This window comes from Trachemys scripta, chromosome 7, assembly GCF_013100865.1.
Source record: "Trachemys scripta elegans isolate TJP31775 chromosome 7, CAS_Tse_1.0, whole genome shotgun sequence".
NCBI lineage: Eukaryota > Metazoa > Chordata > Testudines > Emydidae > Trachemys > Trachemys scripta.
Window position 1 is genome coordinate 49068814 of NC_048304.1, and position 9968 is coordinate 49078781.

Genomic DNA, 9968 nt, shown 5'->3' on the forward strand with positions numbered 1-9968 from the left:
GTAGTCAAGGAAAACCAAGAAATGGTAGGTAAATTGTATAATGGCCGACAGGGGTCAGGCTGGAGACTCTTGCCTATATGCTCGGGGTCTTACTGATCGCCATATTTGGGGTCGGGAAGGAATTTTCCTCCAGGGCAGATTGGCTGAGCCTCTGGAGGTTTTTCGCCTTCCTCCGCAGCATGGGGCAGGGATCTCTAGCAGGAGGGTTTCTGCCAATTGAAGTCACCTAAAACAGGATTGGGGACTTCAACAGCAGAGTCCAGGGAAGGGGTAGGGACGGTTTTATGGCCTGCAGCATGCAGGGGGTCAGACCAGATGATCATAATGGTCCCTTCTGACCTTAAAGTCTATGAGTCTATGAGTCTATGAGACCCAAAACTGTCTGCAAGGCCATCACCAGCCATAACAGCGACTGGCCATTGGTCAAGCTGCAGGGGGCCAATTTGCCGGGGGAGGGGAGGCAGCGCAGCACAGGTCAGTGCCTGAAAGAGCCTGATTTGACCTCTTCAGGAACACTGTGGGGCGTGGGGTCATGACACTTACAGACCAAGAGGAGCTGCAGGTAGCAGGGGAGAACCGAGAAATAACAAAACTACAATTACTGTTACCTCTTAGCATCTTCCTTTCCTGGCCAGCCGCCACCCACTGCAGCCTCCAGCCAGCACCCCACGAAAATACCTGCCAACACATCTCCCACTTCCCTGCACAGGTGGCGTTCACCTCCCTACACAAGGCAGGTGTCAATGGTCCTTAGCCAGATAGGGAAGGCTCAGAGGCTGCCAGCTTCTCACCCTGTGCCCAGCTGTGTCCTTAGTCACAGGAGTCAACAGCTTCTCAGCATGGCATGTGTGGGTGGGCGACTAAACTGCCCCTAGAGGATAGAATCACTGCCCATTCCCAAAGAAACCCTGCTGCGAGATCTGTGAGCACTCATTAGCCCTCTGCCATGACTAACAGCCCATCGCAGTCATTAAAAAAATCCCGTGATCCTGTAAGTGCTAATCCCAGTGTCCCAGCCAAACCACATTCCAGTTCTGCCCCCTTGGTGGGGAAGATTTTCTTCACTCCCTTCCCCCATGAAAAAAACCACTCGCCCCCCATTGAGTAGTGTTGTTCCACAGAGGCAGCTGCATTTTGATGGTAGGTGGGTCTGAAGGGGGATAGAGAAATAGACAGGTATGTATAGGGATGGACAGATGTATGTATGTATGTGTGTGTGCGCACGGGGATGGATGGATGGATGGGTGTGTGTGTATGGAGATGGATGGATGGATGGATGGGTGTGTGTGTATGGAGATGGATGGATGGACTTTGATATAATTCCCTAGAGAAATGGAAGGTCTCGTTACTGATTGACCAGAATAACACGCATTCCATCGAGCAGGTAATGCCTGTGTGGGCACCACAGCAATACAGAGCGCAGAATAATCCAGCTAGGTGACACTTGTTCTCCCGTGAGAACAGAGGAGTGAGGCGTCACACACACACCTCCCATTCCAGTCCAGTTTCCTGGAGGGTGGTGGGACACCCCCTGAGACGTTGCTCCTTTCCGAGACAGTGCTGTTCTCACAGGATGTGCTCCCTGCTCCCCACTGGCCAAAGGACGCACGCTGTCTCTTTAAAGCAAACTCCAGTGAGGCTGTGGCTGGCTGGCGGGGCTCGGGCCGGTGCCAGCCTGTGAACTGCTGTACACTTGAAAGGCTGTAAAAGTGTTTTATGGGATCGGGTGACAGGCAAAATAGAAGTCAGCTGGGAAGGCCACAGTCCTGCCCCCTCACCCCAGAGCCCACACGAGCTGCTGGTTGTCAAGGCCAGCACTGGGTGCAACTGTGAACCCAGCATGCTTAAAAACGCCCCCCTCTGGGCCTGGGACAGACCCCTCGATGAGCCGCCTGCTCTGGGGGAAGCAGGAGGAAGGGAATCAAGGCCAGCAAGGCAGTACATGGCATTGCTGGATGGGAGGTTGGAGACTGGGGGCGATGGCTGTGGTGGAGGGCAACCTGCCTTCTCTGCAGGTGCCCTGGCTCTACCCTAGAAGCCTCGCTCACTATCTAGCCCCCACCCCCACAGCATTCCCCCTCCTGCTTTGCCCCTGCAGCCCCCTCCTCTGCACTAGCATGGCTCCCAGCCCCAAACGCCTCAAGACCAGCCATCTGTGCCTTCCCCAGAGGCCTGCCACCAGATTGGGGGAGGAGAATGATGGGACGGGGGGACACTGTAGACAGCAGGGGGGTTGCAGGGAGTTAAGCTACTCTCCCCTCCGCCTCCCCCACACACCTGCTCAGACCCTAGATCTGCCAGAATCAGCCCCTGGGGACCCAGTTTTCTTGCCCAAACAGCCTTTTCCACACTGGACACGCCAGATCACTGCTGGGAGCCGGCAGAGGGTGCTGGGGCCCTCTGCTCCCTCCAGCCCCCTCACCATCCCCTGGCATCCAGGCCCCTCAGTACTACAGCACTGTCAGAGAGAGGGGTGGCACTGAAATGGGGGAGCAACAGGCAGAGCCTGTATCTATCACAGAGCTCACCCCTGGGCCTGTCTCTGTCCCATCCCCCCAAGCCTGGTTCTGGAGCTGCCTAGGGAAGTGCTGACGCTGGGAAAGCCGGTCACTCTCCTAAGAGACTTAACTGCATTGTACAGCCCTGAAGGCCAGAGCACCTGGCTCTGACATCTCTGCCTCAGCCCCAGCCCCCAGGAGGGACTGGTAGCCCCAGTCTGATCCCGGACTCTGTGCCCTTGCCCCTACGCACACCCGATCCAGCCCTAACAGGCGCTCAACTCAAAGTGCTGTACATGGGGCACTTGCATTGCACAGCCAGGGAAACTGAGACAGGGAGTGGGGTGACTGCCCAGGCTCACACAGGAAGGACAGAGCTGGGAATTCAAACCAGGTCTCCTCAGTCCCTAGCTCCTGCACCCACACCGCCTCCAAGAGCCAGGAATAGAACCCAGGAGTCCGGAGTTCAATCTTTGAGGGGGCCATTTAGGGATATTCTATGATTCTATGACGTCCATCCCCGGTCCCCTCTAACCACTACACCACACGCCTCGCCATCGCTCCCCGCAGCACCCACACATGGTCCCTCTGCACCCCCCAGGATCTCTCCGTCCGCTGCTCCCCGCCCAATCCTCTCCGCGCTGAGCCACCTCGCGCCCCTCACCGTGGCGTTCACCGCCCCGCAGGAGTAGGAAACCAGCGGCTCTGGGGAAAGGCTCCGTCCGCAGCACCTGCTCCGAGCGCTGCCTCTGCGCCAGGGCTGGCCGGCAGGGACCCATCGCCCGCCTGGGGGACCCCAAGAGGGCTACAGCAGAGGGAGGAGGAAGCCCAGCCCGGGCCCTCCCCGGCGCCCCGAATCGGGGCTGCGCCTCCCGCCTGTGGCCGCCCCTCGGGCAGGCAGCGCTGCAGAGCCCGCGTGGACCGGGAAGGAGGGAAACCAACCTGACTCGCCGCGGGCCCCCGGGGGCCCCGAACTCAGAGCAGCAGGGGCAGGCTCGGGGCGCTGGAAGGAGCCGGCAGGACGCAGCTGGAGTCCCAGGCTGCCGTGCGCTCGGCGCCGCTCCTCGAACCCGGCCTGAGCCTCCGCGGTGACTGCTGCTGCTGGCTCCAACCCCGGGGACCGGCGGGGCCAAGGGGAGGGGAGCGCCCAGCGCAGCCACAGGCAGGGCGGCTCCCTCCCGGCGCTTAAAGGGGGCGCTGCCCGGCCTGCAGGCTGCAGGGGCGGAGGGGGAAACGCTCCCTGGGCAGTGGGCTGGGGCCCTGCCGAGCTGTAAAGCTAGGGCGTGCGCACCTCCCTGCACTCCCAGGGCACCCCCTAGCGCCCCCTCCTGCTGTACCCCCTTGCACCCCCACACCCCTCATCGCACCCCACACCCCTCATCGCACCCGCTAGTGTACCCTTTCTCCTGCACCCCAGCACACCCTCACACTCCTCATCGTCCCCCAGCACACACCTCTGTATCCCCAGTGCACCCCCACACCCTCATCGACCCCCAGCGCATCCCCTGCACCTCCAGGGCATCCCCTAGCGCTCACCTCCTCCTGCACCCCCACACCCTACATTGTACCCTCAATGCACCCCTGACACCCCTCCTCCTGTACCTGCAGAGCACCTCCTGTCCTCATACTCACATCCAGCATGCACACATAGCTCATCATCATACACATCCACACATCATACACCCCAACACCCCCTTGCTCCCTCATTATGCACCCCCAAGACCTATCCACCTCATACATAGCCCTCCCCCACACACATCCCCAGCATGCAGCTCCTCCCAGACACACATCCCTCACACCCCTGCTACACTCCATCCCACACAACCCCCCCATCTCCCCCACCCCCATGCACAGCCATGCTCCTGCCAGCAGGGCCCCTCACACACCAAGGCCCTGATCCCTGCACTTGCTCCTGCCCTTATCCTGGGAAGCGAGAGGGGTAGGAAAGGGTCTCAGGGCCCATTTGCCACCCCATGGGCTGCGAGTGGCTCACTCCTTGGCTCCGGGCAGCACCTGGCCACTGCAACCAGCATTTTGTCCAAGGCGGGAGCTGACCCTCCCCCACCCTGCTCGCCGCAGCATCCTGCAGAACAGGTTGTTTGCCGGTGCCCCAAGGGCTGGCAGCCGCCCCTCCGCACAGCCATAGCTGCCCACAGAGCCACCATGACCCAGCCCCCTCCTTGGCCAAGCCCCATGGCTGTGCCTGGGGCTCCCTGTGTGATTCTTGGGGGAAGGAAGGGGGGTGACAGGCAAAGAGAGGGGCCCAGTCTTGTCTCCTCCCAAGAACTCCAGAGCAGCGGCCAGACAGTCCCTGGAGCATGGCCAGGTCCCCGGGTTGTGCGCCACCTTCGCCCTGAATCCTCGCCTGCCCCGGATCTTCTGGGATGTGTGTGGGCCAAAATGGCTCTGGCAGGCCTGCAGCTGCGGGACGGAACCATCCAAGTGCAGTGACCTTGAGCACATCTCTGCTCCCCATGCACGCCTTGTCTCTTCCCAACCCCTCCCTGCCTGCACCCATCTTCAGACTGATGGGGGGCCATCCAGAGCAGGGACAGGACGCCTTTTCCCAGTGCTTAATTTGTGCCAGGGCTGAGCCCCAGCACCTCTGGGCCTGGCAGTTCAGAGCCCCGGCACCTCTGGGCCTGGCAGGTCAGAGCCCCGGCACCTCTGGGCTTGGTAGCTCAGAGCCCTGGCACCTCAGGGCCCAGCAGTTCACAGCCCCGGGCCGGCACCTCCGAGCCTGGCAGTTCACAGCCCCGGCGCCCCTGGGCTTGCCGTGTTAGTTATGAAAATAAAAAAATTGCTTGAGCCCCAGCCCCTATTTCATTATAAATTAAGTTCTGCCCTTCCCCCATCACACCCCCACTGCCCAGCCACGCAGGGAACGCCTCCTTCAGTCCTGGTCCCCTCCACTGCAGCTCCCATGTGGGGTAGGCACAGGCCTGAGTCGGATTAAAACGCTCAAACTCTGGTTCTGATCTAGGACCAGACATTGTGCCCTATATTGGGGGGGGAGGGGACAGAGACCAGACACCCCCATCTTTGGAGAAGCTGCAGATCTGGGCTCCACAGGCAGATGCCACGTGAGCGTCTTGGTGGGTTTCTGTTTCCCTTCCTCTCCAAGACACGGCTTTTCCCCAGGCTGTGGGGCGCTGGCCTTCAGGGCTGTTGTTCCATGGGTTCACCCATGGGGGGTACTGGGGATTTAGCAGCTGGGTGGGAATTTGTTGAGTGGTGGGCCTGAGGACTCAGGTCCATCCAATCCAGGGGGAATATTGATCCGCTGCACAGAATTAGTGCAGTCTCAGCCCAGGCCAGGCTGTGCAGATGGGGCTGCTGGCAGGACTCAGGGGCATCAGCAGAGCTGGGCAGAAGCCCAGCATGTGAATAGGCTGACACAGTGAGGACATTTTCCCTGGAGATTGGCCTCTCAGCTCATGGATGCTCCTTGCTGCTTGTAGGATCCCCTGCAATGTCAGTGGCTGTATGGCTGTGCCCAACGCTGTGCACCCAATGCTGGCACAGCAGCTGTCCACCTCCATCCCCAAGTGTTCAGGCAAGGAGTCCATGGAGCTCGGCGCCTCCTGATTGCTCTCCTGGGCCAAAGGAGGAAGGCGGGAGAAGCTCTCTAGCAACACCAGAGGATAGAGATCGTCCTGCTGAGCTGGGAGGATGCTCCATGGCTCTCCACCCTGCCTGCTGGCGCAGAAACGACGGGGGGGGCAAATGGTCCCTGTTTGTTGGGAGACACCAGGAGCTCGGTCCCGTTTCCTCTGGTTGGCTCCTGCAGGGGCTGCTTTAGAGGGTGGGGATTGAACCTGGGATCTCCAGTCACTATAACATGAGCTGACAAGCCAAGGCCTCTAGCGATGGCCCAGCAGAGCACCTATATACCCAATGGGGTACGTATGCAGCAGAACCAGCGTGCGCGAAGGTGACATAGAATGCATGGAGGAGCCTGCTCAGGTGCAATGATTTCATGGGGGGGGTCACAGATCCCACAGACAAAGTCATTGGCCATCGGCTTAGAGGTGGATGATGGAATCCGTCAGCCTCCTCCTTGCTCAGCTGTGGCCCAGCTGCCTGGCTTTGGCCCAGCCAAAGGAAAACAAAATTCTTTTGATGCTTCTAATTTTCCACCCAGCGCTGCCAAGAATAGCAAGTGCTGTGCAGTGGATGGTGCTGCGCGCTTCCCACCTTTCTGCATGTCCTGCGGCCAGCCGGGGGCTGCCGGGTCACATCGATACCTCTGCACTCATCCCTCGGCCACTGGCATCGCCACGCCCAGGGCTGCACTCCAAGGGAAACACAGGCTCGGGGATGGGAAAGCAATGAACTGGGGGCAGGGTGGAAGCAGCTGTGTAGGCAGATCTGTCCTCTCTGGATTGGGGCAGTTCCTTGCATGCTCAGGAAAGGGCTAGCGAAGATGAGGAGTGGGGTTCAAATCTAAGCCCTGCTCAGCAGTCGCCGTGAAGTCATTGCAACATGCCAACTTCCAGGGGCCTGGGTTACCCGAGTCGGGAGTCCTGGTCCATCCTTTCCCAGGCCACTGGTCTCCTTCCACCCACGGAGGGGTTGCTCCAGGCAAGCCGGGCGGGGGAAGCTCATGCTGGCCTCCCGCTCAAGGGGTATGTAGCAGGCTCCGTCTCCAGGGCTGCCAGACCTGGCGCCTGCCCAGAGCTCACCAAGAACTAAGTGATGAGATGATGGCAGTGCGTATGCCCATGTTGCTCCTGGCATGGCATCTGCTTGCCCCGCTGTCACTCCCAGAATGACACCAGCCATGAGGCTACCTGCCAGCTAGTCAGGCCATTTAGGTTGCCCAGGAGCCAGGAAGGCTATCTGATGCCCAGGGAATTGGGTAGTCGGGGGAGGTGGTGTAGCTGTGGGGTAGGGAAAGGGCAGAGGGGAGCCCTTGCAGGACTGTCCCATGGCCTGGAGCTTCATGCTGCCAGCCTGCCCTAGCAGAGGGAAGGGCGGGGTGGGAGCTGCCTCATATCTGCCTGCTGAGTGCTGGGGTCCTGTTGTTCGGAGCGAGATGTAAACACTTCCCGGCAGCGCTTTGGGCCCGGTGGGAGCAGTGAGCATTGGCTGGGCCGTGTTTTGGCTGCTGGCTGGCATGTCCCCAGCTGAAGGTCTCAGCCCGTCGCAGAGGCTCCTCTGGGGAGAGGTCAAGGTCAGCACTGAGCAAACACGTTGCTTGGATTTCTCCCTAGCACCCGCGAAGGTCCATCAGCCCCATGCCCAGGGCTGGTTCCTCAAGGCACCTCCTCCATAGGCTGGCACAGTCCCCCTGGGGACCCCACAGCATGACCAACCCCCCATTAGAGAGAACTACGCATTGCACATCGTCCCACCATCCCCTCACCCCTAGTCATAATCTCGCGTTTCAACAGCCCTTTTCCCACCTTCCAAAACAGTCCAGGGTCTGCCTTCCTCCCTCAGCCTCCTTGTGCATAGTAAGTACCCCCCAATAGCCCGATTGCAACTGGCAGCGCCCAGTCCAGGTTTGTACAGCTCCATGCACAATGGGATTCCAGAGCTCCTCGGTGCTACAGCAATACAAGCTAATAACTCGACCAGGGCCTCATTGCGCCAGCCCCAGGCCCAAAGAGCTCTCCAGCTAACTAGACAAGACAAAACTAGCATGGAAGAAAGGCGGTGTCTATCTCCCCCGTCACCCCCCACATCCACAGGCTGTCATGCATCCCACCGCCTCCAGGGGGCAAAAGACTCTGGAAAGCGTGACCAAATGCGCCACCAAAAGTCCCACCAGGCTGTGGAAATTTTGCATCTGAACTGAGAAACTAAGGAAAGGAACAGCCTGGGCTTTGCAATTGTTCTTGCACCAAAAAAAAAAATAAAAATAAAATCCCAGGGCCCAGTGTGAGCCACGTGGGAAAGAAAGAAAGAAAGAGAAAGTTCATTAGATCTGGGAAAAAATTCTCCAGCCAAACTTTTTGACACACATTTTTTTTTTTTGCAAAGCCAGAAATGTTCACAAAAATTGTTAATTTTTGTCAAAATCTTCCACGTTGTCCCCCTCCCCCTGCAAACTGCAGCTGTTTGAGATTGTAGCAATTGAAGCACAGTTGGGGGTTTCTGGGTTTTCAACAAAAACTTGAAACATTTCTAAAACATTTAAAAAAGAAAATGACCAAAAAACATCCGAAGTGTTTCAGAGGAATGTTTTTTTTTTTTTTTTTTGGCAGGGAAACAATCCTTGTTTCCCAACCGGTTCTGCTAGCCCTGGCCTGACTCGGGGAGCTGGTGGTCTATAAGTGAGGAGGGTGCTCTGGCATCAGGGGGCTGTAAGAGAGAGGGAGATTACAGGCCACGCCAGTGGTTTTTACCACCTGTAAGACCACAAGAAAGCCACCATGTGCCTCATTAGCTGTTGGTACCAGCTGTGCCCATTGCCCATCAGATATGTGACCGAGGTGCCCGGATGTGCTCACCCTGCCCCTCGGTGATCTGGCCCCGAGAGCTGCCTGCTTTGCTCAGCAGAGAAGCTGGCCGTACCTCACGAGTGAAAGTCCACAGCCGTGTCACCACAGCATTTCCAGATGGCTGGGCGGGGAGGTCCGGGAGTCAATCAGGGAGTAGGTTGGTGTATGTCTGCCTGGCATGGCAGCGGGCACTGACAGGGGATATGGGGGGCGTGCCAGCAGTTCTGCCCATGGCTGGCCACCTATGCCAGATGGCCGGGATACCCAGGTGGCTCCGCAGGGGAGGAACGTTATCGCTTCTCCTCGCCCACGCCCTCCCGCCCTGGCTTGTTTGTTTAAACAAGGAGTTCCCAGGTTGCGTGCGGACACGTAACCCTTTCACTGCTGGCCCAGCGGGGAGCATGCTGGACCCACACGGGACCCAGGCCCAGCCCCATTCTGGTTGGGGACACACCCACCGCAGGCCCTTCTGCGACACTCAGCCTGGGCAAAAGTGTTGGGAGACCCCTGGTGGTGACAACAGACAGCCCAGGCTGCAAGCAGGAGAGCCCAGGAGAACCACAGCTCTTTCTGTCCAGCAGCTGCTGCGAAGAACCCGCATGATCAGTGTCTTCTCCTCGGTGCCCTGTGCTCCCTGTCCGCCTACCTGTCTGCTCCTGCTGACTCCAGCCATAGGTTGTGAGCTCTTCGTTATATGTGGCGTCCAGCGCCTGGAACCTTGGGGCCAGGTCTGGGAGGACGCTCCTGGGTGCTCCTGCCATGCAAATAATAATGGCGTCCAGTCCATTTCATCCAGCATCCGATGTGCCAGGGCTGCACTGACTGGGACGTCTGCAGGGACTGGACTTGAGATCACGGGATCTCAAAGCACAAGTCTCTCCTGCCTGAGCTAAAGGGCCATGCCCATTATCTTTGGTGCAGTAAGAGACTCCCAGATTTTATAGCCACTAGAGAGGGGCAGCAACCCACATGGGTTAGTCTGGGTCCCACTGGCACAGATTATCCCCTGCAGGGGCCATGC

At 58.8% G+C, this 9968-nt stretch overlaps 1 protein-coding gene across 3 annotated transcripts in view; it reads right to left on the bottom strand.

Moving 5' to 3' along the window:
• SEMA3B (semaphorin 3B) overlaps positions 1-9042 on the bottom strand; it is a 51920-nt gene extending 42878 nt beyond the window's left edge. For 2 of the 3 annotated variants that reach the window (XM_034776227.1, XM_034776226.1), the window contains exon 1: positions 3441-3657. The gene's annotated coding sequence lies outside the window, so the exon portion shown is untranslated. Of the gene's footprint in view, positions 1-3440; positions 3658-9020 lie in introns of those variants that run through there. The other variant, XM_034776228.1, reaches the window with a different exon arrangement.
• Between the last annotated feature and the right edge of the window lie 926 nt (positions 9043-9968).